General features: G+C 37.7%; 1 long non-coding RNA gene across 1 annotated transcript; it reads right to left on the bottom strand.

The window, feature by feature from the left end:
- Window positions 1-386: 386 nt before the first annotated feature.
- Window positions 387-26647, bottom strand: LOC134730391 (uncharacterized). Its single transcript, XR_010112162.1, has 3 exons — window positions 26512-26647; window positions 26261-26427; window positions 387-5713 (listed from the first exon to the last, which is right to left on the bottom strand). It is a non-coding gene; the product is annotated as an uncharacterized LOC134730391 (long non-coding RNA).
- Window positions 26648-27434: the final 787 nt, after the last annotated feature.

The raw sequence follows: 27434 nt of genomic DNA, 5'->3' as shown, positions 1-27434 counted from the left end.
GGTTCTAGATCTTTGAGGAATCGCCACACTGTCTTCCACAATGGTTGAACTAATTTACACTCCCACCAAAAGAGTAAAAGCATTCCTGTTTCTCCACATCCTCTCCAGCATCTGTTGTTTCCTGACTTTTTAATGATTGCCATCTAACTGGCGTGAGATGGTATCTCATTGTGGTTTTTGATTTGCATTTCTCTAATAACCAGTGTTGATAAGGTGTTTTTTCATATATTTGTCGGCCACATAAATGTCTTCTTTTGAGAAGTGTCTGTTCATATCCTTCACTCATGTTTTGATGGGGTTGTTTTTCTTCTTGTAAATGTGTTTAAGTTCCTTGTAGATTCTGGATATTAGCCCTTTGTCAGCTGGATAGAAAATTCTCTTCCATTCTGTAGGTTTCCTGTTCACTCTGATGGTAGTTTCTTTTGCTGTGCAGAAGCTCTTTAGTTTAATTAGATCCCATTTGTCAATACTGGCTTTTGTTGCCATGCTTTTGGCATTTTAGTCATGAAGTCTTAGCCCATGCCTATCTCCTGAATGGCATTGCCTAGGTTTTCTTCTAGGTTTTTATAGTTTTAGGTCTTAAATTTAAGTCTTTAATCCATCTTGAGTTAATTTTTGTATAAGTTGTAAGAAAGGGGTCCAGTTTCAGTTTTCTACATATGGCTAGCCAGTTTTCCCAACACCATTTATTAAATAGGGAATCCTTTCCCCATTTCTTGTTTTTGTCAGATTTATCAAAGATCAGATGGTTGTGGATGTGCAGCATTATTTCTGATGCATCTGTTCTGTTCCATTGGTCTATATATCTGTTTTGGTACCAGTACCATGCTGTTTTGGTTACTGTAGCCTTGTGGTATAGTTTGAAGTCAGGTAGCGTGATGCCTCCAGTTTTGTTCCTTTTGCTTAGGATTGTCTTGGCTATTTGGACTCTTTTTTGGTTCCATATGAAATTTAAAGTAGTTTTTTCTAATTCTGTGAGGAATGTCAATCATGGCTTGATGGGGATAGCATTGAATCTATAAATAACTTTGGGCAGTATGGCCATTTTCATGATATTGATTTTTCCTATCCATGAGCATGGAATGTTTTTCCATTTGTTTGTTTACTCTCTTATTTCCTTGAGCAGTTGTTTGTAGTTCTTCACATCCCTTGTGAGTTGTATTCCTGGGTATTTTATTATCTTTGTAGCAGTTGTGAATGGGAGTTCACTCATGATTTGTCTCTCTGCTTGTCTATTCTTGGTGTATAGGAATGCTTGTGATTTTTGCACATTGATTTTGTATCCTGAGACTTTGCTGAAGTTGCTTATCAGCTTAAGGAGATTTTGGGCTGAGACGATGGGGTTTTCTAAATATACAATCATGTCATCTGCAAACAGGGACAATTTGACTTCCTCTCTTCCTATTTGAATACTCTTTCTTTCTTTCTCTTGCCTGATTGCCCTGGCCAGAACGTCCAATACTATGTTGAATAGGAGTGGTGAGAGAGGGCATCCTTGTCTTGTGCCGGTTTTCAAAGAGAATGCTTCCAGTTTTTGCCCATTCCGTATGATATTAGCTGTGGGTTTGTCATAAATAGCCCTTATTATTTTGAGATATGTTCCATCAACACCTAGTTTATTGAGAGCTTTTAGCATGAAGGGGTGTTGAATTTTATCAAAGGCCTTTTCTGCATCTCTTGAGATAATCAATCATGTGGTTTTTGTCATTGGTTCTGTTTATGTGATGGATTATGTTTATTACTTTGCATATGTTGAACCAGCCTTGCATCCCAGGGATGAAGTCAACTTGATCGTGGTGGATAAGCTTTTTGATGTGCTGCTGGATTCTGTTTGCCAGTATTTTAATGAAGATTTTTGCATCGATCTTTATGAGGGATATTGGCCTGAAATTTTATTTTTTTGTGCCTCAATTTCAGAACTTATTATTGGTCTATTCAGGGATTCGACTTCTTCCTGGTTTAGCCTTGGAAGGGTGTATGTGTCCAGGAATTTGTCCATTTCTTCTAGATTTTCTAGTTTATTTGCATAGAGGTGTTCATAGTATTCTCTGATGGTAGGTTGTTTTTCTATGGGATCAATGGTGATATCCTCTTTATCATTTTTTATTGTGTCTATTTGATTCTTCTTTCTTTTCTTTTTTATTATTCTGGCTAGTGATCTATCTATTTTGTTAATCTCTTCAAAAAACCAGGTCCTGGATTCATTGATTTTTTTGAAGGGTTTTTCATGTCTCTATCTCCTTCAGTTCTGCTCTGATCTTAGTTATTTCTTGTCTTCTGGTAGCTTTTGAATTTGTTTGCTCTTGCTTCTCTAGTTCTTTTAATTGTGATGTTAGGGTGTTGACTTTAGATCTTTCCTGCTTTCTCCTGTGGGCATTTAGTGCTATACATTTCTCTCCAAACATTGCTTTAGCTGTGTCCCAGAGATTCTGGTACATTGTGTCTTTGTTCTCATTGGTTTCAAAGAACTTATTTATTTCTGCCTTGATTTCATTATTTACCCAGTAGTCATTCAGGAGCAGGTTGTTCAGTTTCCATGTAGTTGTGCGGTTTTGAGTAAGTTTCTTAATCCTGAGTTCTAATTTGATTGCACTGTGGTCTGAGAGACTGTTGTGATTACCGTTCTTTTGCATTCGGTGTGTAGTGTTTTACTTCCAATTATGTGGTCAATTTTAGAATAAGTGCGATGTGGTGCTGCTAAGAATGTATATTCTGTTGATTTGAAGTGGAGAGTTGTGTAGATGTATGCTTGGTCCAGAGCTGAGTTCAAGTTCTGAGTTCTGTAGGTCTGCTTGGTCCAGAGCTGAGTTTAAGTCCTGAATATCCTTGTTAATTTTCTGTCTCATTGTTCTGTCTAATATTGACAGTGGAGTGTCAAAGTCTCCCATTATTATCGTGTGAGAGTCTAAGTCTCTGTGTAGGTCTCTAAGAACTTGCTTTATGAATCTGGGTGCTTCTGTATTGGGGGCATATATATGTAGAATAGTTAGCTCTGCTTGTTGCATTCATCCCTTTACCATTATGTAATGCCCTTCTTTGTCTTTTTTTATCTTTGTTGGTTTAAAGTCTGTTTTATAAGAGACTAGGATTGCAACCCCTGCTTTTTTTCTTTTCCTTTCCATTTGCTTGGTAAATATTCCTCCATCCCTTTATTTTGAGCCTATGTGTGTCTTTGCACGTGAGATGGGTCTCCTGAATACAGCACAATGATGGGTTTTGACTCTATCCAATTTGCCAGTCTGTGTCTTTTAATTGTGGCATTTAGCCCGTTTACATTTAAGGTTAATATTGTTATGTGTTAATCTGATCCTGTCATTATGATGCTAGTTGGTTATTTTGCCTGTTAGTTGATGCAGTTTCTTCATCGTGTCGGTGGTCTTTATAGTTTGTTATGTTTTTGCAGTGGCTGGTACTGGTTTTTCCTTTATGTGTTTAGTGCTGCCTTCTGGAGCTCTTGTAAGGCAGGCCTGGTGGTGACAAAATCGCTCAGCATTTGCTTGTCTCTCAGGATTTTATTTCTTCTTTGCTAATGAAGCTTAGTTTGGCTGGATATGAAATTCTGGGCTGAAAATTCTTTTCTTTAAGAATGTTAAATATTGGCCCCCCACTCTATTCTGGCTTGTAGGGTTTCAGCAGACAAATCTGCTATTAGTTTGATGGGCTTCCCTTTGTGAGTACGCCGACCTTTCTCTCTGGCTGCCCTTAACATTTTTTTCTTCATTTCATCCTTGGTGAATCTGATGATTATGTGTCTTGGGGTTGCTCTTCTCGAGGAGTATCTTTGTAGTGTTCTCTGTATTTACTGATTTGAATATTGGCCTGTCTTGCTAGGTTGGGGAAGTTCTCCTGGGTAATATCCTAAGAGTGTTTTCAAACTTGGTTCTATTCTCCCCAGCACTTTCAGGTACATCAATTAAACATAGGTTTGGTCTTTTCACATAGTCCCATATTTCTTGGAGGCTTTGTTCGTTCCTTTTCATTCTTTTTTTCTCTAATCTTGACGTCACACTTTATGTCATTAAGTTGATCTTCAATCTCTGATATCCTTTCTTCTGCTTGATCAATTCAGCTATTGATACTTCTGTATGCTTCACGAAGTTCTCGTGCTGTGTTTTTCAGCTCCATCAGATCATTTATGTTCTTCTCTAAAGTGGTTATTCTAGTTAGCAATTCCTCCAGCCTTTTTTCATTTTTAGCTTCCTTGCATTGGGTTAGAACATGCTCCTTTAGCTCAGAGGAGTTTGTTATTACCGACCTTCTGAAGCCTCCTCCTGTAAATTCGTCAAACTCATTCTCCATCCAGTTTTGTTCTCTTGCTGGCAAGGAGTTGTGATCCTTTGCAGGAGAAAAGGTGTTCTGGTTTTTGGAATTTTCAGCCTTTTTGCACTGGTTTTTCCTCATCTTCATGGATTTATCTACCTTTGGTCTTTGATGCTGGCGACCTTCGGATGGGGTTTTTGTGTGGATGTCCTTTTTGTTGATGTTGACGCTATTCCTTTCTGTTTGTTAGTTTTCCTTCTAACAGTCAGGCCCCTCTGCTGCAGGTCTGCTGGAGTTTGCTGGAGATCCACTCGAGACCCTGTTTACCTGGGTATCACCAACGCAGGCTACAGAACAGCACAGATTGCTGCCTGTTCCTTCCTCTGGAAGCTTCGTCTCAGACGGGCACCCACCAGATTTCTGTTGACCCCTGCTGGAAGGTCTCTCCCACTCCAGAGGCACAGGGGTCAGGGACCCACTTGAGGAGGCAGTCTGTCCCTTAGCAGAACTCGAGCACTGTGCTGGGAGATCTGCTGCTCTCTTCAGAGCCAGCAGGCAGGAACATTTAAGTGTCTTGAAGCTGTGCCCACAGCTGCCCCTTCCCCCAGGTGCTCTGTCCCAGGGAGATGGGAGTTTTATCTATAAGTCCCTGACTGGGGCTGCTGCCTTTGTTTCAGAGATGCCCTGCTCAGAGAGGAGGAATCTAGAGAGACACGCTTGCTACAGCAACTTTGCCAAGCTGCAGTGGGCTCCACCCAGTTCAAACTTCCCAGCAGCTTTGTTTACACTGTGAGGGGGAAACTGCCTAATCATGCCTCAGTAACGGCAGACGCCCCTCCCTGCACCAAGCTCAAGCATTCCAGGTGGACATCAGACTGCTGTGCTGGCAGTGAGAATTTCAACCCAGTGGGTCTTAGCTTGTTGGGCTCCGTGGGGGTGGGATCTGCTGAGCTAGACCACTTGGCTCCCTGGCTTCAGTGCCCCTTTCCAGGGGAGTGAACAGTTCTGTCTCGCTGGCATTCTAGGGGCTACTAGGGTATGAAAAAAACTCCTGCTGCTAGCTCAGTGTCTGCCCAAATGGCTGCCCAGTTTTTTGCTTGAAACCCAGGGCCCTGGTGGTGTAGGCACCCAAGGGAATATCCTGGTCTGTGGGTTGCAAAGACCGTGGGGAAAGCATAGTATCTGTGCCGGAATGCCCCGTTCCTCACGGCACAGTCCCTCACAGCTTCCCTTGGCTAGGGGAGGGAGTTCCCTGACCCCTTGCGCTTCCCGGGTGAGGCGACACCCCACCCTGCTTCTGCTTGCCTTCTGTGGGCTGCACCCACTGTCTAACCAGTCCCAATGAGATGAGCTGGGTACTTTAGTTGGAAATGCAGAAATTATCTCCTTCTGCGTTGATCTCGCTGGGAGCTGCAGAACGGAGCTGTTCCTATTCAGTCATCTTTCCAGACACCTCAAGAAAAATTTTATATCACTACCGCAAATAGAAAAACCAAATTATTTGCCATGAATGGAAAGTAACAGTAAATATAAACACGACAGAGTAAAAATAATAAAACATGGTAATATATTCTAGCTAGTATATTTCCTGATGAAAACTTTTTACAGGGGTCTGCTCTACCTTGGCAAAATGAAAAATTAGAGAAATTTAGAGACAACACCAAACTGAGAGGTCCTCCTTGAGATAATCACAAAGATTAAATGTTGTTTAGGAGGAAATAACTTTGTCGTTATGTGATTCAATGCTAATTAATGCCATATCCATGAACATGAAATCATGTCTCATGCTTCCTAATGTTATCTCAGGTATTGCCAGTGGTGACACATTTCTGGAAACACTGCTCAGTGGTATCACATGGAGTAGTAAACTGAGTCATACAACATTTTACTGGTAGTTATATTTAAATTTCTATTAAAAATGTTTTTGGCTGGGCGCAGTGGCTCATGCCTGTAATCCCAGCACTTTGGGAGGCCCAGGCAGGCGGATCACGAAGTAAGGAGATTGAGACCATCTTGGCTAACACGGTGAAACTCTGTCTCTATTAAAAATACAAAAAATAAAATTAGCCGGGCGTGGTGGCAGGCGCCTTGTAGTCCCAGCTACTTGGGAGGCTGAGGCAGGAGAATGGCGTGAACCCAGGAGGCTGAGCATGCAGTGAGCCGAGATCACGCCACTGCACTCCAACTGGGTGACAGAGCAAGACTCCGCCTCAAAAAAAAAATGTTTTTAATTTTAAATTTCATAGGAAATGCTGATTGAATTTCAAGTCTAAAAAACCAGATTAATTACTTGATTTGAATAATTTAGTGCTAATTTAAAAGTCTTTTAATTACAACCCGAGATGAATTTAGGAATCAAAGCCATCTGACTTGTGATTATCCGTATCTTTTGTTAGGAGTTAGGTCTTATATTAATTGATTTTTGTCTTTCAAAGCATCTAGCATTGGTGACCCACGTCCAGGGGTCTCATTGTGGTGGGGTGATGATTACTGACCAGGCTATGATCTGGTATAGAAAAACATTCACACTCTATGCTCTCAGGGTCTGGCCTCTGCTTGGCTCCATGTTGTACAGCTGAGAGTAGTGCAAGCTCTTCAATGATGAGATAGAATAAAAATATGTCTCAACAACTGAATTATCTGATTACCCAAAATGATTTCATATGGAAAAATAATTACTACATATAGAGGACATTTCATTTCAGTGACTTGAAGGATACTGAATTATTTGAAATTATGGACTAGACACCCTGCTATGGTCTAATATATCCCCCTAAATTCATGTTGGAAACTTAATCCCCAATCTAGCAGTATGAGGAGGTGGGGCTTTGGGGGAAGTATTTATGTCATAAGGGTTTCACCGTTATGAATGGATGAATGCCATTATAAAGGGGTTTGATGGAGGAAATTCATCCTTCTTGTGCCCTAAGCCTTCTATGATGTTAAGATACAGAAAGAAGACCCTCACTAGATACCAGTGCCTTAATCATGAACTTCGTAGCCTCCAGAACAGTGAGAATTAAATCTCTATTCTTTGTAAATTATTGTTTCCAGTATTATGTTATAGTAACACAAAACAAAGACACACTCTAATACTAACCCTTGACTGATTACTAAATTGCAGAAATCAGCTCTTTGGTTCAACATGTAATCAAGCCAACCCTGGAAGACATTGCCTTCTACCTCCAGGGCCAACACTGGTCAACCTTTCCCCACCTCATGCCTGCCTTCTACCCTTGTGGGTTAGTGAGTGTCTCCCTACCAAAAATAATAATAATAATAAGCCGAATGAGTTAAGCATATAGAAGCCTGATTATACTATGAAGAGCATTTACCTTTGAGTCAGAGACTCAAGTTTGAATAGTTACTTAACTTCACTGCTTAACAGCTATGAAGCCTGGGCGAAATCACTCAACACAGCCTGTTTCCTCTCTAAGAAATAAGGGATAATCATACTTTATTTATGAATTGTTATGAGAGTTCAATTGAGTTAACATTTCAGGTTAGTTGGATTTGACTAAATATTGGTTTAATTCATTTGTTCACTGATTAAAATTTTAATCATTCTCTAAAGTTCTTTCTTCTCTATTCTCTCACAATAATACTGTAAATAGCTCTGCTAAAGTTGAGCTCTAAAAAGTACTTTTAAAAAATAAAGCATACAATTAGGTTTAAATATTTTATGATTTAAAGAACAGGAGGAACTAAACTGATGAAACCCATTTTTCAATTTTTTTTTTTTTTTTTTCTTGAGACGGAGTCTTGCCGTGTCACCCAGGTTGGAGTGCAGTGGCGCAATCTCGGCTCACTGCAACCTTCACCTCCCGGGTTCAAGCAATTCTCCTGCCTCAGCCTCCCGAGTAGCTGGGATTACAGGTGCCCACCACAATGCCTGGCTAAATTTGTGTTTTTTGCTTTTGTTTTTTTGAGACAGAGTCTTGCTCTGTCATTCAGGCTAGAATGCAGTGGCGTGATCTCGGCTCACTGCAACCTCCGCCTCCCGGGTTCAAGCGATTCTCCTGCCTCAGTCTCCCTGTAGGTGGGGTTACAGGTGCCCGCCATCGCGCCTGGATAATTTTTGAATTTTTAGTAGAGATGGGGTTTCCCCATCTTGGCCAGGCTGGTCTCAAACTCCTGACGTCATGATCCACCGAACTCGGCCTCCCAAAGTGCTGGGATTATAGGTGTGAGCCACCGCGCCTGGCCTAATTGTTGTATTTTTAGAAGAGACGGAGTTTCACCATGTTGGCCAAGCTGGTCTCAAACTCCTGACCTCAAGTGATCCACCAGCCTCGGCCTCCCAAAGTGCTGGGATTACAGGCATGAGCCACCATGCCCAGAATCCAGATTTTTTGAAGTAATTTTTCTTGAGCTTTGAGAAAATATGATTTATGAGCAATAAACCAATAAAAAGGCTATGCAAAAGTAGATGATGTTTCAAAATACTTTTAAGCTAGACTTAAGTACTTAATAAAATAGCTGAATTTATTCTTATATATAATATAAATCTCAGCAAACTGAATCTTTTCAATAAGAAAAGTAAAGGAAATATAGACTATTCCTAGCATAGTTCAGCTTAGTTGCTGGTTTGGAGAGATAGAAAAGAGTGCTTTAGGCCGGGCGGGGTGGCTCACGCCTGTAATCCCAGAACTTTGGAAGGCTGAGGCGGGTGGATCATGAGGTCAGGAGTTTGAGACCAGCCTGGCCAACATGGTGAAACCCCATCTCTACTAAAAATACAAAAATTAGCTGGGTATGGTAGCAGGTACCTGTAATCCCAGCCACTCAGGAGGCTGAGGCAGGAGAATAGCTTGAACCCGGGAGGCAGAGGTTGCAGTGAGCGAAGATCAAGCCACTGCACTACAGCCTGGGACAGGGCAAGACTCCATCTCAAAAAAAAAAAAAAAAAAAACGGGAAAAAGAAAGAAAAGAGTGCTTTAGGATTAGGATGTTGTTTGAATGTTATATATATATATATACGTATATATATATGTATATATATGTATATATATATGTATGTATGTATATATATATATATATATAGTGTGTGTGTGTGTATAAAATGGACCAAGCAATAAAGAACTTTTAGCCAAGTATACTTTTAAAACCAAGTAAAATTTAATGTCATAACTTAAGTTATATTATAGGTGTTATTCCTAATATTTGGTTTTCAGGCTGTAAAATGTTTCTTTACATTGTAAAACTATGTTACCACTCCGCAACACCTCAGAATAAAACAGGGAAAGATCAAGAAATCGGCCAGTGTCTCTTCTTTCTGTGTAAACAGCTCTTTGTAGATAACCGTGTTTATCAGAGTCTGATTTTACTTTTCTCTTTGTACTAAATCTTCTTTTTAAAAAGTCTTAAACCACCTCTGTGTTTGTTTGAATTCCAAAGTTGAATAAATATAGCTGTTATGCATAAATAACCAAAGGAGTGTTTCTCAAATTGTGTTGTCCTGATTGTTTTCATTAGAATCAGCTGGAATGACTGTTAAAAGGGTAATTTCCTGGGCTCCACCACCCCAGTGCTACTGTAATAGAATAATGACCCTCAAATATGTCCACATCCTAATCCCCAAAACCACAGCCTATGTTGTGTTACCTGGCAAAGGAGAATTAAAGTTGTGGATGGAATAAAGGTTGCTAATCGGCTGGCCTTAAAATAGGGAGATTAAAGCTGGGCACAGTGGCTCACACCTGCAATCCCAACCCTTTGGGATGCCGAGGCAGGAAGATCACTGGAGCCTAGGAGTTAGAGACCAGCATGGGCAACATTGTGAGACCCCTCTACAAAAAATAACTAAATAAATTAAGGAGATTCACCTAGGTTATCCAGATGGATCCAATGTAATCAGAAGGGTCCTTAAAGTAGAATAGGAGGCAGAAGAGGAGAAACAGTCAGAGGAAAGTGTGGCTACAGAAGAAAGGCACAGAGTTGCCATGTGGTGGCTTTCAAGGAGAACGAGACCCATGAGCCAAAGAATGTGGGTGCCCTCTGGAAGCAAGAAAAGCGGTTCTCCTCTAGAGCCTTCAGAAAGGAACACAGCATTCCTGACACCGTGATTTTAACCCAATGAGACCCGTTCGAACTTCTAACTACAGAAATGTAAGGTAATAAATTTGTGTTATTTAAGCCACTAAGTTTCTGGTAATTCATTAAAACAGCAATAAGAAACTAAAAATATGCATCAAATCAAAGTCTCTGAATATAAGATCAAGGAATGTGCCTTCTTATCAATTTCCCAGGTGAATCTTTTGTACTCTAACATTGAAAAACAACTGGTCTTGAGCAGTTTAAAAAACAAATTGAAGATATTTTAAAGGAAAGATAAATTTCTTACCTTTATAATGTAGGCAAAAAAAAAAAAAGAGGGACAAGATAGTCAGGCTTCTGTTCGGAAGACCTACAAAGCTGGGAAAGTTAAGAAATAGTTAAATACGTTAACTTCTTCAGTGATGTATACTGAACACTGAACACTCCTTACAATGATTATTAAATTTTACAGTATAAGATATAGGTTCTTTATTCTTTATTCAAGTGCTATAGGATCTAAAAGAGAGAAAAATTAATGTCAGCTGGAATACATTAATGATAGTTGGAAAAAGTGGATTTTCAATGGTAAGTGGAATTGAACACAAATGAAGTTTTAGTGAAGAAATATTTACAAAAGCAAAGATACCATGTAAAACCTAAAATGGTGCATTTTTGAAGGACCATGAAGCTAACCTGATTAACTTCATGGCGAAGCCATGAGGAGTTATGAGAAGTCAGTGGCTATCCTAAGAAATTCTGGAAAGTAAAGTTGGATGGTTAGTATGCACACTGATTATAGAAAGCTTTATAAGGCAAAGATTTTTGCCTAAACTATGGACAAATTGTTATTGAATAGAATACTGTTGGGTGTTTTTAAACATGGTTACCTGATAAAAAAGCAGTCTGTAAGAAAAACTGATCTTGTGGTACTATGTACAATAAAATAAATAAAGGAATGAACTAAAGTGACCACTTAGTCAGGATGCTTTAGGGTAACTTATGCTTACAGTGCCTAGGGCTAGATTTTTTTTTTTTTTTTTTTTTTTAGACGGAGTCTTGCTTGTCACTGAGGCTGGAGTGCAGTGGCATGATCTCAGCTCACTGCAACCTCTGCCACCCAGGCTCACGTGATTCTCCTCTCTCAGCCTCCCGAGTAGCTGGGATTACAGGCGCATGCCACCACGCCTGGTTAATTTTTTGTATTTTTAGTAGAGACAGGGTTTCACCATGTTGGCCAGGCTGGTGTCGAACTCCTGACCTCACATGATCCACCTGCCTCAGTCTCCCAAAGTCCTGGGATTACAGGCATGAGCCACTTCACCCACCCTACATTTTTTTTTAATGACAGACACTATATTAGAGGTGAAGATATCAATAACTCATATTTAGCTTAATATAAATACAAATGGATACATGTAGAAATAGGGATTTCTATATGTATCCATGGAATAGTGTACATATATATATTTTCTTTTTCATTTGAGAGGGCCTAAAAGAAACTATACCCCAATACCAATGGGCACACCCAGTGCCCAAATCTTGATTGCAGAGACAATTCTCCAATAAAAGGAAACAGCAATCCTTGGAGAAATAATTGAGTCAAAACTGTGGCAATATGGTAGAATAATGTCCTTTCTCATCAAGAGGTCCACATTCTAATCCCCAGAAACTCTGAATATGTCATGTTAAATGGCAAAGAGGAATTAAGATAGCAGATAGATTATTATTATTATTTATTTATTTAGAGAAAGGGTCTCACTTTGATGCTCAGGCTTGTCTCAAATTCCTGGCTTCATATAATCCTCCTGCCTTGGCCTCCCAAAGTGTTAGGATTACAGGTGTGAGCCAACATACCCAGCTCTAGCAGACAGATTGTAAGTTGCTAATCGGCTAGTTCTAATAGAGGGAAATTATTGTGGATTTTTTTTAGGTGGGTCAGTATAATCACAAGAGTCCTTAAGTGTAGAAGAGGGAGGCAGAAAAGGATAACCAGAGAGATGGCAGCATGAGAAAGAATCAACTTGATATTGCTGGCTTTGAAAATGGAAGAATGGAGGCCATGTTGGTGGCTCACACCTGTAATCCCAGCACTTTGGGAAGCCAAAGTGGGAGGATTGCTTGAGCCCAGGAGTTCAAGATCAATCTAGACAACATGGTGAAATCAAAAAAACAAAACAAAACAAAAAACTAGCTAGGCATGGTGGCATGCGCCTGTATTCCCGGCTACTCGGGAGGCTGAGTGGGGAGGATAGTTTGAGCCCAGGAAGTCACGGCTGCAGTGAGCCGAGATTGCACCACTGCACTCCAGCCTGGGTGACAGAGCAAGACTCTGGAAAAAAAAAAAATATATATATATATGAAAGGAAAGGAGAAAGAAAGGAAAATGGAGGAATGGGACCATGATCCAAGGATGTTAGAAGGCTCTAGAAGATGGAAAAGGTAAAAAACAAAATTTCCCTTTCAGCCTCCAGAAAGAATGCAGCCCTTTGTATACCTCAATTTTAGCCCAGTGAGACCCATTTTAGAATTCTTACCATCAGAATAACAAGATAATGAATTTGTGTTGTTTTAATCTACTAAGTTTATGGTAACTTGTTACAATAACAATAGGAAACCAATACAGACAGGAAATATACAAGATGACCCTAGAGCACCTTATAGTGCCAGGATGTAAGGAAATGTTTAAAAGAAAAAAAAAGGAGGTATGTCAAAGGAACATAGGAGCTGAGTGAAAGAGCTTCCAATGGCTAGAGCTGGAACAATTTGAGGAATGAAGTAAATAACAGCATTGTATTATAACTCAAAGTATAATATAAATATCCCTGAGTTCACACTGGTAAAAATAAATAATTGAATAAATAGGCAAGAATAGACCAATTTCTATGTAAAAATTCAAGTAATTCCTAAAGAAACTCTGTTCTCAAAGAGGGGAGCATAACTACCCACTTCTTAAGTGTGGGCTGCATATAATAGCTTCCTTCCAAAGAATACAGTACAGAAAGGGAGAAAGAGAATAACTTTACAATGGAGAAATCTAACAAACACCACCTCAGCCAGGTGATCAAGGTTAACATTAGCAACAATAATCATGTTGACAGCATGCACTCCTGATATATGATGAGAATGGCACTTTATCTCTGTAGTCTTTCTCCCCAAAACTTATAACCCCAGTATAGTCATAAGAAAAACTACATACAAACCCACTGAGAGACATTCTAAAAAATACCTAACCAGTACTCCTTAAAACTCTAAAGGTCATCTATAACAAAGAAAATCTGGGAAACTATCACAGCCAAAAGAAGCTTAAGAAGACATTACAACTAAATGCAATGTAATATCCTGGGTAAGATTATGAAATAGAAAAGAAATTAGGTAAAAACCAAGGAGGTATGAATGAAGTATGAACTTTAGTTAATAATAATGCATCAGTGTTGTTTGATTAGTTCTGCCAGATATACCATACTAATGTTAAGATGCTAATAACAGGAAAAACTGCATGAAGGATAAAAGAGATTTCTCTATTCTCTTTGCAATTTTCTGTAAATATAAATCCCTTAAATAAAAAAGTTTATTTTTAAAATGACAGAAAGATTCTAGAGGAAGAAACATTTTATGCAAGATTTTAAAGGAAATAATAACTGGGTTAGTGATTAATTAGATAAAGCAGATGAAAACTAATGAATGAGTCATAGATTATGCCAAAGTTTTAGGCCTCTATTGTCAGGAGAATGTAATGCAGTGACAAAGAGAAAGCTTGCTGGTGGTTGGGCAAATAAGTTTGGGACACAACAAATTTGAGACAAAAATGGATAATCCAAGTGTAAACATCATCAGCAGTTGGTGATAAAGAATTGGATGTTGGGTGAACGTTTGTAAATGGAAATGTGGATGTAGATTTAGTCAATCAGTAAATATATATGGAATCACTACTTAAAGAGCTCTGTGTGGAGTAGGGAAAGGAAATGTATACTAAAATGCAAACCAAGGCATATGTCTATATAAAAATAACAAAAAACCGTGAATGTGCTTAAATAAGAACTAGCTAAGAGTTCAGTAGACAGAGGCTCCTCCATGCACACTTTGTCTGTGTGAGTGAAATCAGTAATGAAAAGATGATGATGTGTCCCCCCAAAATTCATATGCTGAGGCCTTAATTCCCAATATTGCTGTATCTGGAGGTGGGGCCTCTAAGAAGTAATTAAAGTTAGATGAGGTAAGGAGTATGGAGTCGTAATCTTCTAAGATTAGTGTCTTCATAAGAAGAGACACCAGAAACCCCTCTTCCCCTTCCCTCACTGCAAGGTGCACACACCAAGAAAAAAGGCCGTGAGGTATATGGAGAATGTAGCCAGGAAGGGAGACCTCCCCAGACACCAAAATGGCCAGAACCTTGATCTTGGAATTTCCAGCCTCCAGACTGAGAGAAAATTAATTTATGTTGTTTAAGCCACCCAGCCTGTGGTATTTTGTTTTTGCATCCTGACTGCCTAATACAGATGGTTACCAGAGGGTAAACTGAAAAAATGTGAATAGTGAGAGCATAAAGTAAGACAAGGAAAAAGAAGCCTTCTTTTGTTTGTTCATAAATATTCAAAATTTATCTTGTGCCAGACATTGTACTAGATCCCAAGTTTAGGATAATGAACATGATACAATCTCTACCTGCATAGAACTTACATTTTTGGCATGTCACAAACAAGAAATAATAGAAAAGCCAAATACAGATCATGAGAAGTGGTATGAATGAAGATGAAAGAAGGAAGACGAAATAAAGAATAATTATGTTCAGTGCAAGTGGGTCTTGAGCAGTCAATTAAGAACTCTGAGGAGATAGTATTTAGGCTGAGACCTGAAGGATGAAAATGAGCTAGCTATGCAAAAATGCTTAAGAGCTTTGCAGACAAAGAGAACAGGAAGTGCAAATGCCTTGGCATCAGAAAGCACCTTGGGAATTTGAAAAACAGAAGAGAGGCCAATTGGATTGCCATGAAATAATTAAGGGAGAATATAAAGGGTAGAAGGTAACATTGTATAGGTATACAGGAGCCACATCATCCAGACAGGCCATTGTAAGAAGAATGGACATATTCTAAGGACAATGAGAAACCACTGAATTAATCTAAGAAAAAAATGATTCCTGATTCATGTTTCTAAGTGATTACTGATTGCTATGTGAAGACAAATTTTTTTTGGAGAAGGGCAAGAGAAGAAGCAAAGAAATCTATTTCACATAGTACAGAAAGAGATTGTAGTGAATTAATTTTGAATGGTGGTATGTAGATAGAGGGAAGTGGTAAAACCTGAGATATTTTTTGGTGGTAGAATAAAATGAACTGGATGATGAATTGGATGTAGGGAATTGCAGAAAGAGAAAAATTAAAGCTGATACCTGAGTGTTATTTTAGAAAATGGATGAATAATGGTGCCATATACTGAGATGAGAGAGAGTTGCAAATAACTAAGTTTGTGAAGAAAGTCAAAAGCTCAGTTTGGGTCATTGGGCTAGAAATTAATTTTGAAAACCATGAGTGTATACAGTACAAGTTACTTAAATCCATGAGACTAAATAAGATCACTTAGGGAGAAAGCTCTGATAGAATTGAAAAGAGACTAGCTCTGAGGCTTGGCAAAGAGAGAAGGAGTAACAGTGAGGTAAGAGGAAAACCAGGACGATGATGTCACAGAGCCAAGGAAAGAACGGCTTTAAGGAGAGTGTTTTGCTGGGTCTAATGCTGCCAAGGCATCAAATGAGGTAGGAAGAGAGGAGTTGGGTTTGGCAATGCAGAGACTGTGGGAGACCTTGACAAAGGTCCACCTCACTGCAGAGGTGGAAACAGAAGCTACATTAGAATGGGGTGAATAATTAATTGGAAGAAAGAAAGAAAGAAAGATAGTGAACATTGATAACATGTTTAAGATGTTAAATAGAAGAATTAAAAGTAATAGGGCAGTATCCAGAAAATAAGATGGAATCAACAGAAGTGTGTTTACTTTTTTTTTTTTTTTAACATGGGGCATGTCAGATACGTTAATAGGTATGATCTAACAGAAAGGGTGAGAGTGATGCTGCTAGATAGAGGAGCAGAGGAGCAAATACTCCTAGTCCATGACAAGCAAGAGGGGATTAAATCCAGAGAAAAGTAGGAAGATTTGCATTTGATAATGGCAGGGATATTTCCTTCACTGTAACAAAAAGGACAAAGTTTCCGTTTGGTTAGATTTTGTGTGGGAAGATGAGGGAGTTTACCTTCAATGTTTTCTATTTTCTTTTCCCTTTTCTTTCTTTTTTTTCTTCTGCTTCTTTTTTTTTTTTTTTTTTTTTTTTTGAGACAAGGTATCACTTTGCTGCACAGGTTGAAGTACAGTGGTACAGTCATGGCTCACTGCAGCCTTCACAAACCCAGTCATTTGAACTCCTGGGTTCAGGCAATCCTCCTGCCTCAGCCTCCAGAGTAGCTGGGACTATAGGCATGCTTCACCATGCCTGGCTAATTTTTTTTTTTTTAATAGGGACATGATCATGCTATGTTGACCAGGCAGGTCTGGAACTCCTAGGCTCAAGCAATCTTCCCACTTTAGCCTCCCAAAATGCTGGGATCACAGGCTTGAGCCACTGTGCCCAGCGGATACCTTCTGTTTTCTCAGTTAAGCAGGGAAGGTGTGTGAAGGGTGAAGTGCAGGTTTTCAACTGTCATCTGAGAAAGTCAAAAGCAAATTTGCTAGAAAAACATACAAGAATGGTAGGCAGTATTGAATGGCTAGTTGAAGTTTTTGTGATGAATTTCAAGTGTTATCAGTCACCCTAGTATTTTCTACCAATGTTAAGCTACTGAAGTTCAAACAAGGAAAACAGTAGTTTGCAGATTACAATAGGGCTAAAGAACTGCAGCAATGGAAGACTCAGGTAAATGAATTAGAAGAACAGGAGGTGATGGTCATAAAGTAGGATGCTTCAAATAAAGAATTACCAGGTGGTTTCATTAGTGGTGATAAGTTCCAGTGGTCTTGTGATAGGTGGCAAAGGTGGGATAGAGGAAAACATTGGAAGAGGAGAGGTCAAGGAATAGAGAAGCTAAAGTTCAGAGTGTTTCTTCTACATGGTTCTTGGAATCACTAAGAACAATGACAGGAATGAAGATGTACAGGAAGGCAGTGAGTCAGTAGTTGAAGTATTAAGTGAATGAAGAGAAATGATTAGGAAGGTAGATAGGAATTACCGCCAAGAAGTCATGGGTAGTAAAACCGGATAGGAAAACACAGAGTACTTGATCAGCTAAGATTGGAAGGATATTGTCCTAAAGACAATGTATCATGGCTCTTTATATATATATATATTTGTTTATATTTATATATAATATATGATATATATTTATATATAATACATATTTATATATAAATATGTATTTTAAATATATTTATTTATATTATATATATCATATATATTCATAGTTACATACATATGTGACTATGAATAACTCTACAATGTGTTTTCATTTTTTAATCATATGCTCTTATCAATCAAGGATTCTGAGCATATAATATTTATAAATCACAAATATGCTACTCTGCAGATAGTTATTACAAAAGAAATTTTATAGGATTAAATATATACATCAGATAAACTAAGCCTAATATTTCAAACATCTTTACTCTCACTAGAAAATTATTAATCATTTTATAATTGAAAATACTTTATTTTTAAAAACCTTGATTTAAACTTTGGAATCAAGTGATTTGAAAGTCCAGTACTAAGTTTAGTTTATATCAGTACATGATTTTAATGATTTTCCTAACTGAAAAAGAAACCTCACAAAAACATTTGTGTGCAAATGAAATGTATCTCTGGCTATGTTTACCAAATTCTGATACTCATTTTTTAATCCTACTTAGCAACTATACAAAAGTTTTCATAACTTTCCTATAATAAATATCAATTTATCCTGATGTCACTAAACTTTTCTATAAACTAATAAAAAGTTATAATATTCTTATGTAATAAATGAATTTAAAACTCACTGAATTCTTTATGTGAAAGATTTAGAATAAATTAGAAAAATCTTGTTAGGCATGCTGATAAGGGGATTTTAAAGAAGCTGTAATAATTTTTAGCTGTATCACTTAAAAATGGAAAATTTTTCAGTTTATATTCAAAATGCCCTTTTCATAGCACAAATTTCTTTCAGAAACAAGATACTTTTTAATAATTGCTAAAATACTATTTTTTTTTTATCTGTGAGAGATTAAATATAAGGACTGTTTTTGTTGTTTGAGACAGGATCTGGCTCTGTTGCCCAGGCAACAGTTGTGCAGTGATACAATCTTGGCTCACTGAAACCTCTACCTCTTGGGCTCAGGCAATCTTCCCATGGCTCACTGAAACCTCTACCTCTTGGGCTCAGGCAATCTTCCCCCTCAGTTTCCTAAGTAGCTGGGACTATAGGCGTGCACCACCACACCTGGCTAGTTTTTATATTTTTGGTAGAGATGAGGTTTCGCCACATTGCCCAGGCTGATCTCAAACTCCCAAGCTCAAAGGATCCACCCGCCTGAATCTCCCAAAATGCTGGGATTACAGGTGTAAGCCACTGTGCCTGGCCAAGGTTTTTTGTTGTTGTTGTTGTTTGGTTTGTTTGTTTGTTTATCTTTCTATAAAGCTGCTTGGTAAAATACATACTTAGAACAATTGGGTTTTTTGTGTGTGATGGAAAATGACTCACACATCTTGGCCTCACTAGTCTTTGGGGACTCTGTGTACTTATTCCAACAGCCATTGCAGCAACATACAGGTATGTGTGACTTGTGTGACTTCACAAGGTACAAACTACTAGCACCTCTCCTCCCATCCTGGGATTATCTTTTAATGCTAAGGCATAAGATGCCACCACATGATTCCTTGGCAGTCACATATGTACAAGTCCAAAATGTGGGAGAATCAAAGCTCCATGGGGTGAAACTTTGTATTAGTTAGGGTTTTCCAGAGAAACAGGACTATTAGGTTGGTGTAAAAGTAATTGCGGTTTTTGCCATTACTTTTAGTGGTAAAACCACAATTACTTTTGCACCAACCTATAATAGGGGTGTGTGTGTGCGTGTGTGTACACATAAAGAGAGATGTATTATAAGAAATTAGTAAGAAATTAGCTCATGAGATTATGCTAAGATGTCCTATGTTCTGCCATTTACCTGGAGACCCAGGAAAGCCATTGTGGTATTGTGAAATATATATCTGGTCTTCTTCCCTGTTTCCTGGCATACAGATACTAAAACCCTTAGAATTTCAGAAATGATGGATTATCTTTTGTATGTTAATGAGATAACCAGTAGGTGTGGAACCCTAGATAGCTTCAGGATGGGAGCTGGTTGCCAGAAAGACCAAGACATAATTAGAGGATTGAGACTTTCAGCCCTAACCTATGGAGAAGAGAGAGGGGCTGAAGATTAAGTTGGCCATCAACAATGGCCAATGATATAATCAATCATGCCTATGCAATGAAGCCACCATAAAAACTCAAAAAGGCAGAGTTTGGAACAGCTTCTGGGTAGCTGAACATGTGAAAGTTTCTGGAAAGTAATGTGCCAGTGAGAGCATGAAAGCTCCATGTCCCTTCTTCCATACTTTAATCTATACAGTTTTCCATCTGGTTGTTCATCTGTATTTTTTATAATGTCCTTCATAATAAGTGGCTAAATGTAAGTGTCTCCCTGAGTTATGTGAGAACCTCTAGTAAGTTAACAGAAACTGAGAAGGAGAGTCATGGGAACCCTGATTTATGGCTGCTCTGTCGGAAGCACAGGCCACAACCTGGGGCTTGCAGTTGGCATCTGAAGTGGAGGACACTCTTGGGGGACTGAGCACTCAACCTGTGGGGTCTGATGTTATCTCCAGGTAGACAGTGTTAGGATTGAATTGAACTACAGGACACCCAGCTTGTGTCTGCTGGAGGAGTGCTTGCTTGGTGTGTGGAGAGATAACCTCACACATCTGGCCTCTGAAGTGTTGGATTGAGTATGTTAGTACAGAGTCTGAAAAACATTTGGGTTTGTTTTTCCCATGTATTATAGCCAGAAATGTAGTTCTGGAAAGCTGATGGTGCCAATTTCAGTGTAGGTCTGAAGACCTGAGAACCAGGAGCACTCAGGGAAAAGATTGATGCCTCAGCTCAAGCAGTCACACAGAGAGCAAATTCAACCTTCCTCTACCTTTTTGTTCTATTCAGGCCCTCAACAGACTGCATGATGCCCATCCACACTGGGAAGAACAATCTGCTTTACTTGATCTACTGATTTAAATGCTAATCTCTTCTAGAAATAACTTCACAGGCACCTCTAATAATGTTTTACCACGTATCTGGACATCCGGTATCCCAGTTAGGTTGACACATAAAATTAATAATCACAAGTTTTGGCCAAGAGCAGAAGGCCAGAAGATTATTACTTCCCCATTTCTCCTCCCAAGGGACTCTCCTGGGAAGATGAAGTCACTTATAAAGCCTCTAAGAAGATGGCCACATGAGACTGCGCCATGGCATTTGACACTAGTAGCGGCATTCTGGTTAATGCAGCTTTGTATTGGCTCTCTCTCTCATTTCTTGCCACATTCTTGTTTTGCTTCATCCTGGGCCTAAGGATTGCATTACAGATGAGGATATAACATATAATCCTTCCCCTCAGTCTCTAAACCCAAGTTAATAGAAATACTTTTTCCTGAGGTAAAGAATGAACCCCTTATTGTATAAAATATGCTCATGGTAACACCTCCTCAAATTACAAAGTATTTCAGGTAACATAGGAGATATACAGCAGGTCCTCCTGGTATATGATTCAATGTCATTTTGTTACAATGTTGATGAGAAAAAAAACGTATTCCTGGCTGAGGTCACTATCTGTGTAGAGTCTGCCTGCGTGTTCTCCCCATGTCTGTGTGGGTTTTCTCTGGGTACTCTGGTTCCTTCCCACATCCCAGTGATGTGCACATTAGGTTAATTGGCACATCTAAATTGTCCTGGTCTGAGTGAGCGTGGATGTGAACGTGCTCTGCGATGGGATGGTGTCCTCTCCAGGGCTGGTTCCTGCCTTGAGCACTGAGCTGCCAGGAAAGGCTCCAGCTACCGGCAACCCTGAACTGGAATAAGCAGGTAAATAATTATCTTACTTGTTTTTATTAATCTTTAAATGTATGTGTAGCTCACATTTATTTCAATGTTTATTATTAGAAGTGTTTTGGTCTTTATTTAGAAGTTTGGTGGGTTTTGTGACCAGAAATATGCTATAGATACTTAACTTTGGTTTATATTTATCCTATGGTAAAATTGGTTTTGCTGTACACTGTTTTGGTTCAAGTCAGTTTCCAAGAACCTACTGACAATGTTAGTGAGGACGTACTATAATCATCTGATCCATTTAACCAAGTACATTTAATTGCAATATGTGGTAACATAATTTTACATAAATGTGGTGCCAGTGTAAAATCTTCCAGTGTAAATCCTGTGTGGGATTTGTTTCTTAGGCATACCTTACATATTGTATATAAAATGGGACCATCAGACAAAAAAGCCTGATTTTGTCAGTATCAATTAATATATTAAACACAAGTAAAGCTTAATATCTCTGTCTCTCTACCTAGCTATATTTAGAATTGACTTGCATGCCTTCTTGGGAGTATACATCCCCATTTTGGAGACAGGTGTTCTAGAAGCTTCACAGTCAATGCCTATATGGCAACAATTCCCTCCGTAGTAGTGGTGAAGTCATGAGACATCAATGTCCTACATGAAAGAGATAGTTATAGCCCAACAGATGGGGAAAATAATATAAATTTAGAGAACTAATTTTAATCACCTCCTAGGAAGATAAAGTGCAAAGCTTTTTGAAGCAAAGACCCCTCTCTCACAGTATGTGTTAATTTCTTATTCAGCATTTAGGTGTAAATTGTTCATTTTGAAATAAATTGTTCTATCAAATGACCTGGGTATCATCTACCACTAATTTTATCTTTTAAGTATAGCTATTAATCATAAGCTTTAATTCAAAATATTTAGCACTATACATGTTTTTATCAGAGATCTATTTAAATTTTACTTACTCTATGCAAAGGTGTAAGAATGATACAATGGAATTTGGGGACTCAGGGGAAAGGGTGGGAGGGGAGTGAGGAGACTACACATTGGATACAATGTACACTGCTCAGGTGATGGGTGCACCAAAATCTCAGAAATCACCACTAAAGAACTTGTTCGTGTAACCAAACACCACCTGTTCCCCCAAAACCTGTTGAGATAAAATTTAAAAATTATACTTCCTGCAACAGATATGAGTTATCTCCAGCCTAAATCATTTCCATTTTAGCATTTAAACTGAAGTTTTCTGTTTTACAAAAAGTAGGACTGTTATTGTACAAATTTTAATCTTTCCTTAATTATGTATAAAATATATTTTTAAAACAGTAGAATTAATATATCTTTAATTCATAATACTTTTCACAGATATTTGGGGAAGTTTCTTTCAGGAAACAGCCAAAATTCTAACTGCCACATATTGGCTGATAGTCAAAAATCATAGTTTGAGTAAATACTGTTGTTGGAGGTTATAATTTAAATGCCAGTTATAAATAAGTGTATTAAAAACTTCAATGTCTAATTTGAAACAATTGTATATAAAAAGATCACATTTCAACCACAATCTCCAATTAGAAGATATATTGTGTAGATCTTTTTTTATAATTCTACACAAAAATACAACAAAAAAGAAAACTACAGGCTAATATCCCTGATGAACATAGATGCAAAAAATCTCAACAATATATTAGAAAACTGAATCTACCAACATATCAAAAAGATTATACATGATCAAGTTGGATTTTTATTGTCATTTTTTTAGATGGGGTCTTAATATGTTCCCCAAGTTAGTCTCTTACTATGTTCCCTAAGTTGGTCTCAAACTCCTGGGCTCAAGCAATCCTCCCACCTCAGGAGTTGGGGGATTGTTGCAACTACACATATTGCATCTACAGGCATGTGCCACTGAACCTGGCTTCAAGTTCAAGTGGGATTTATCCCAAGGATGCAAGGATGGTTCAAAACATGCAAGTCAATAATCGTGATATATCACATCAACAGAATGAAGAATTAAAAAAATGATCATTTCAATAGATGCAGAAAAAGCATTTCATAATATTCAATATCACTTAATGATAAAAACTTTCAACGAATTAGGCATAGAAGGAAAGCACCTCAACACAATAAAAGCCATATATGACAAACCCACAGCTAACATACTGAATGGGGAAAAGATGGAAGCTTTTCCTCTAAAAACTGGAATAAGACAAGGATGCCCACTTTCACTACTCTTATTCAACATAGTATTGAAGTCCTAATTAGATCACTTAGGCAAGAGAAAGAAATAAAAGCCATTCAGATTGGAAAGGAAGAAGTCAAACTGTCCCTGTTTGCGGATGACATGATCTTATATATAGATAATGCTAAAGATTACCAAAAAACTCTTAGAGCTGATAAACAAATTCGGTAAAGCTGCAAGATACAAAATCAGTGTACAAAAATCAGTAGCATTTCCATTTATAATTATACCTACCCCAAAAAGTCTAGGAATAAATTTAATAAAGGGGGTGAAATATCTCTAAAATGAAAACTACAAAACACTGATGAAAAAATTAAGAGGACACACAAAAAAAGAAAAGTCATCCTATATTTATGGATTGAAAGAATTAATATTTTTAAAATTACCATGCCATCCAAGGTAATCTACATATTCAATCCAATCCCTATCAAAATACCAATAACATTCTTCACAAAAATAGAAAAAAAACCCTAAAATCCAAACAGCCAAAGCAATCCTAAGCAAAAACAAAAACAAACAAAGAAAGAAAAAAAAAACAAAGCTGGCAGCGTCACACTACCTGACTTCAAAATATATGACAAAGCTATGGTAACTACATGGCATGATATTGCATAAAAACAGACGCATAGACATAGAGAACCTAGAAATCACATACTTATAAAATTGTGCTTCTGCTCTTTAGGAAGAAAGGTGGATCGATATGTTATGGGTAACCAATAGTGACTGCCACAGTGGTTGTATAAATTCCTGCTCCTGTAGAAGTGTGTGTGTTTGTGTGTGTATGTGTTTTACTTGCTAATATAAGGTTTTTTTTTTCAGTCATTTTGGAAGTTTGTTGTATGTTATAGGTAAACTCTGGTTCACATTCACATTTTCATGATAAATAGTTAAGCATTTTTTCCATATATTTATGACCATCTGAGTCTCCTCTTCTGTGAACTATGTTTATGTTTTTGTTCTCTTTTGATATTTCTTATCTACCTGAGGAGCTCTTTATAGTCTAGATATGAATTATTTTGTAAGATGTATGCATCACAGATATTTTCTCCCAGTCTGTGTGCTATGGACTGAATGTTTGTGTCCCCAAAAAACTCCTATGTTGAAATCCAATCCTCCCACCCCCGTCCTGCCTTCCAATGTGATAGTATTTGGATCTGAGGCCATTGGAAAGTGATTATATCATGAGGGTGAATCCCTCATAAATAGGATTAGTGCTCTTGTAAAAAGTACTCCAGAGAGCCATCTTGTTTTTCTGCCATGTGAGGACATAGTGAGAAGATGGTGGTCTATAAACTAGAAAGTGGGCTGTCTTTGACTGGGACTGCTCAGCCTCCAGAAACTATGAGAAATAAATGTTGTTTAAGCCACTCAGTCTATGGTATTTTTTTATACAGCCAGAATGGACTAAGACACTGTAACTTATCTCTTAATTGTATTTTGGTGTCTTTTATGGAACACATGTTTTATTTAATGTTATTTAAAAAATGCATTTTATCGTTTATGCCATTGCATCTAGCTTAAGAAAGCTTTCCTTACTGGAAGTCATAAATTCTCCTATCTTTTTCTAAAAGTCTTAAAGTTTTGCTCTTTGTATTTAAGTTTCTTTCATCTGAAGTATATTCCATGTAAATAGAGTGAGGCAGAGATCCTTCTGACGTTTTCCCATGTGACTAACCAATTATCCCGGCATTATTTGTTATTTTTTTATTTTACTCCTGAATTTTAATGTCACACTTGTCATACACCAAGTTATCAAATATGTGAATCTGTTCTGAGTTTTGTTTTGTTGGTCTATTAATTTTATTTCTGACACAATAATACAGTTGTATAATTACAACTTTAGAATATCAATATCTGGTAAATTAATATCAGTGAAACTGATTTATGAATTGCATGTAAAAATTTTAAGGCCACCATGTCAATGTAATTAGCACTGGCCTACAGATAACCTATTGATTTGATCACTTTGCTCTTGTATGTAGAAACTTTGTTTAACTCTCCTATTCCAGTTCTTCAGCTGTACAATTATTGGATTTTCTATAAAAAATAATATTCAAATAATCAATATTTGATCTTCCCTAATCCATATAACTGGTTATTTCTTTCTTATTTCATTGGTTAGGAACTCCAGAGCAATGATGATTATTGGTGGAGATAATAAGTATTAATGCTTATTCCTAATGTTAATGGGAATTTTATAACTCTCATACATTATTTCTAGGATAAATCATATTTGATCATAATGCATTTTTTAAAATGCTTGATTCAATTTGTCAACATCTTATGATACTTGCATGTACTCATAAGGAAGATTAACCTATAATTTTTCTTTCTCTTATTTTTCTAGTTCAGCTAACTAGAATATATTAACTTCATGAGAGAAACTACAGAATTTTCCTCTTTTTCTGTATTTTGTAGCATTTTGTGCTAAAGAGATTTTTCTGTGCTTTGAATGTTTGTTGGTAATGCCTGTGTAAAATTTTCTAGACTTACTGTTATTTATTTTGGGTAGGTTTTTGCTTACTAATTCAATTTTTCCAAAGGCTTTCTCCTCAGACATAGGTTTACTCTTGAGTCAATTTTGGTAATTTAAATTTTTAGTGATGCCCACCTGCAAAGGGCCAGGTCTGGCATACAGTTTGAAATTTGCTGCCAGAGTCCCATTTTGCAATCCCGAACTTCTGGTGGAGACTGGGGTGTCCATGGCCCACTACCCAGTGGCGAGTAAACTCTTTGCTCCCAGACTGTTGCAAGAAGCTTAAAGGATGGCCTCCAGATCTGGAACAATTATGTTCTCATATTAATAAAAAGATTAACAATATTTTTAAAAATCTGTCATTGAGAAACTGGCCAAGAACCTACCTTGAAGAATATCTTAATAGGAGATGAGATCACTGTAAGAAATGAACTTCTAAATAAATTTGAATAGGAAATTCAGTATTAAGAACAAACCAACAATTCACTCAAGGAACTCTGTAAATCTCTTGAAGAATATTATAAAATGTGGAATATCTCAAAGAAAACTTTCCTTCCCATGTGCCTCAAATAACAGGTCTCAAACTCCTAGCCTCAATCAGTCCTCCCACCTCAGCCTCCCAAAGTGCTGGGATTACAGGTGTGAGCCACTGTCCCCAGCCATAATTTATTTATATTTTATTTCTTTAGCTTTTTCATCTTCTATCCTGTTTCATATAAAATTCAAACTTTTTTGGATAAATTTTTTAATCAAATGCTTCCATTTGAGTTAGTTTTAGCATTTATTTTTATAAAATTTTAGCATGTAATTTTAAAATAATTTTTTATATTTTAAGATCATACCTGTCCATGTGACTCCAATTCAGCTGTAAAAGATCTGAGAAATATTTGATCTGTTGTCCAGGAAGAAAAGGAGAGGAGGAACATTCTTCTATCATTTCACTCTTACCTGTATATGAAGAATATACTTACCTCCCCCGAAGGAGGACAATCTGAAGTCCCTTCTAGTTAGTGCATTCATCTCAAAGCCAAAGACATTCAAGAAATGTGTCATCTTCTCCAATACGTGAATGTTTGAATTCTCCTGAAATAAAATCCCATGAACTGAAGAAACATCCTGTCTTTACCACCACTCCCATATACACCTACATGTGAGGGTGCATGCATGCACATGAACACACACACATCTAATATACAAAATGAATCAAGGACAGAAGTAGCTATAATAGGAATCTGATTAGTAAGGGTAGGAATGGAAGGCAAGCAACAGTAACCAGTGCATATAGATCTTAAACAACAGATCGCCAAAC

This window comes from Pan paniscus, chromosome 4 (genome assembly GCF_029289425.2).
Source record: "Pan paniscus chromosome 4, NHGRI_mPanPan1-v2.0_pri, whole genome shotgun sequence".
Taxonomy (NCBI): Eukaryota; Metazoa; Chordata; class Mammalia; order Primates; family Hominidae; genus Pan; species Pan paniscus.
The sequence above is the reverse complement of the archived record's forward strand: the minus strand, read 5'-3'. Positions and strand labels throughout refer to the sequence as shown.